Source organism: Theobroma cacao, chromosome 6, assembly GCF_053813885.1.
Source record: "Theobroma cacao isolate CCN51 chromosome 6, ASM5381388v1, whole genome shotgun sequence".
NCBI classification, from domain to species: domain Eukaryota; kingdom Viridiplantae; phylum Streptophyta; class Magnoliopsida; order Malvales; family Malvaceae; genus Theobroma; species Theobroma cacao.
Window position 1 is genome coordinate 9,880,749 of NC_142644.1, and position 3,055 is coordinate 9,883,803.

At 33.0% G+C, this 3,055-nt stretch overlaps 1 long non-coding RNA gene across 1 annotated transcript; it reads left to right on the forward strand.

Moving 5' to 3' along the window:
- Window positions 1–376: 376 nt before the first annotated feature.
- On the forward strand, window positions 377–2,059 carry LOC148762080 (uncharacterized). Its single transcript, XR_016027014.1, has 3 exons — window positions 377–418; window positions 1,075–1,159; window positions 2,024–2,059. It is a non-coding gene; the product is annotated as an uncharacterized LOC148762080 (long non-coding RNA).
- The last annotated feature ends 996 nt before the right edge of the window (window positions 2,060–3,055 follow it).

A 3,055-nucleotide genomic window follows, 5' to 3' on the forward strand; every position in this document is an offset into this window, starting at 1 on the left:
TTATTGGAGTATGATTTGAGGATTAAGAAGTGAAAAAAATTTATTCTTGGTATTTTTCAGAGCATAGGGGCAAAACAATAATTTTGCCACCCTAGGGGCAAAACAGTAATTTTCCACCACCAAGACATTTGTCCAGCACATGGTTTTCCCTTATTCTCATTTTGACCATTGACTAATTGTGTGGTGGAGATAAAAAGGATTAAAATTTTTAAAGTTTTAAAAATGGGCCAATGACATGATGCCACGTGTCATGCCTTTATTAATTTATTATTTTCCTTTTTAAAAGGCACAAAAATCAGCCCATCTTCCACCCCATGGCCGGCCAAACCAGCAAGAAGAGAGAGAAAATAAAAACAAAACCCTAGAGAGAGAAAATCAAAGAAAAAGTGTGAATTTTCAAGGAAATTAAGTGAAAAAGGTGAGATTTTTTCTATTAAGCTTGAGTTTTCTTATTCCCAAGAATTTCTCCTAATTTTCCATGATTAAATTGCATGTTTTCATGGTGATTTAATGGCTGGTCATATGGGTCTAGAGAGAGAAAATTGTTGGATTGATTTGATTTTGATATATGTTAGTGTTTAGTGTTAGTTTAGCATGTTAGTAAACAAAATATGTAGAAAAACATTCATTTTTCCCATTACCTAGCCTTAGCTGAATTTTCAAGTCAATGGTGAAGAAGAATGTGATGTTATTTTAGGTTATTTGATTATGAAATCATGGTTTTTGATATGGAAATTAATGAATTATGGAAAGAAAATCAAGTAGGAAAATTTGTGACAATGATGCACCATTTTGGCCGAATTTTTCCAAGAAGGAATATGAATGTGGCTTTGCTGATTTTTGGGTTATTTGGCTGGACATTGGTGATTTGAAGCATTAGAAAAAGAAATGGGATCAATTGGAGCTAAATTGGATGCGTATTTCAATTTATCGGGTAAAAGACCGAAATAGGTCAATACGATGTTTAGGCAAAATTTAGACCTTTTACATTTCATACCATGCATTAGTGATCTAAATTAGTTATTTCAATTTAAGGGCAACGTAGTAAATTCCTTGATTTTATATTGTGTCAAGATGGTGTGCCCTTCGACAAAGGCAAGGAAATTACGCTTGGGGATCACTAAGCTGAGTACACCCGAAATCTGAACTTTTGAAACTTGTGAGTAAACCTATTATCATCTGAATTATCTAGAGTAGTTTTAATTCAATTTTGTGATTTGTGAAAATTATTTTAAATGATGAATTTCTTGTTTTATGAGAAAAATATGAATTTATAAAATAAATGGAATTATAAAATAAATTGAATTTTTTATAAATTGATTTGAAAATAGAATGTTGGATTTGAAAATTTGAGTAATTGGAGACCATGTGATTTATTGTAAATTATGATTTGAATTAAATGGCTTGTGATAAATTGGCATGATTGGCTGAATTTATACTTGTGTTGAAAAATATGAACTATCTGTTTTGTCTTGATAAATTAGTTAGTAATGTAATTGCCATGCTATGCCATTGAGATTTGAGCAATTGGTGGATTAAAGATTAGCTACTATAGTGGCGGGGTTCCGTGGATCAACCAATTAAAGGGGCATAGTAAACTCTTTTATATTCTCACCTCGATCGTAGAGGCGCGTAGGGTATCTCCTGAGGTGGGCTTTTTGAGTGCAGTTCACGTTAACCACCACATGAAGTGAGACTCAGTCAACGCCAAGGAACGACTGCTTTTTTTAAAAATAAAAACAAGTTTTATAATTGTATAAAAATTTTCACAGCCTTGGCGGACTCGGTTGGATACCCTTGGTCTAGGTTTCCCCGAGTACAGGATTTGGCATGAGCCAAGTTTTGAGAAATTCACGAGCCATATTGATTATTTGGTTGAAATGAATATTCGTGTTGTGAAAAATTTACTGAAATGAATTATTTTTAATTGTCTCCCTTTACTCGCCTTTAGATTATTTAGATGGTGTTTGTTTACTCACTGAGATTTTATAATCTCACCTTTTTTTTTATCCCATCATTTCAGGCCGGGTTAGCTTGTAGATAGCAGACATCGTCGAGGACTATAGTTGGCCATACTACTTCAAAAACTGTAGGTTTACTGTCTTTACTACTTTTGTTCATTTATGGGCCCACGTAGCACTGTAAATTAAATTTCATACTTTGGTTTTCCGTATTGTAGTTTGTATAAATATATTTAACTTTTACGCTACTAAAAATCATTTTCAGAATACTCTATAAATATTAATTTGTAAGAAAATAGAATATTTTGTCGAATATTTTTATTTTATTTAAATGGTTATAATTCCATTTTAAATCACGTTTTAGACATTCAAATTTAATTTCTATTTCAAAATATGCATTTCTCGCTTAAGTACTACATTTGGTCGAATTTAAAATTTTTGACAAAAAATGACCAAAATGCCCCTGTGAAGTGAAATTTATTTTTCCACTGTTTTAAATCGGAAAAAGGCTTAAAAGCCTCTAAAATACGACATTTAGCAACGATTAACCACAAGGGAGATAAGAAACTGATACGAAAGCCTTACGAAAGCCTTGTGTTCGGGGGATGAGTGCCTATCGAAACATCGCGACGGTTGTCACAGACTCAAGGATGGTTCCAAGTCGTGACAATGTCCCTCAGTGTGGTGCAAATTATCAGTCTCGACAACAAATTAGGAAAATACCTGTAAAGCTTAACCTTATACAATACTCGTCATGATATACATGTGATGATAGCATGATTGCATGCTAGGAGAGTCCCGAAAAATTTACAAAAGTCGGTATTGTACCTAGAGGTACAACAAAGTTGATTTAATCCTCGAACTAGATCAGATAGGAATTTTAAGGTGAGATTAAGAGCTTCATAGTCCATGGATGACTCAAAATGGTAATTCGGAGTTTGAGGATCAATTTGGAGTCAAACCGAAATTTTCACTATCTAGGGGTAAAATGGTCATTTGCCATTTGAGGACAAAGTGGGAATTTTAGAAAAGTTTTTTTGGCCCCATTTGACTTATTGGAGTATGATTTGAGGTTTAGAAGTGAAAAATTTTAA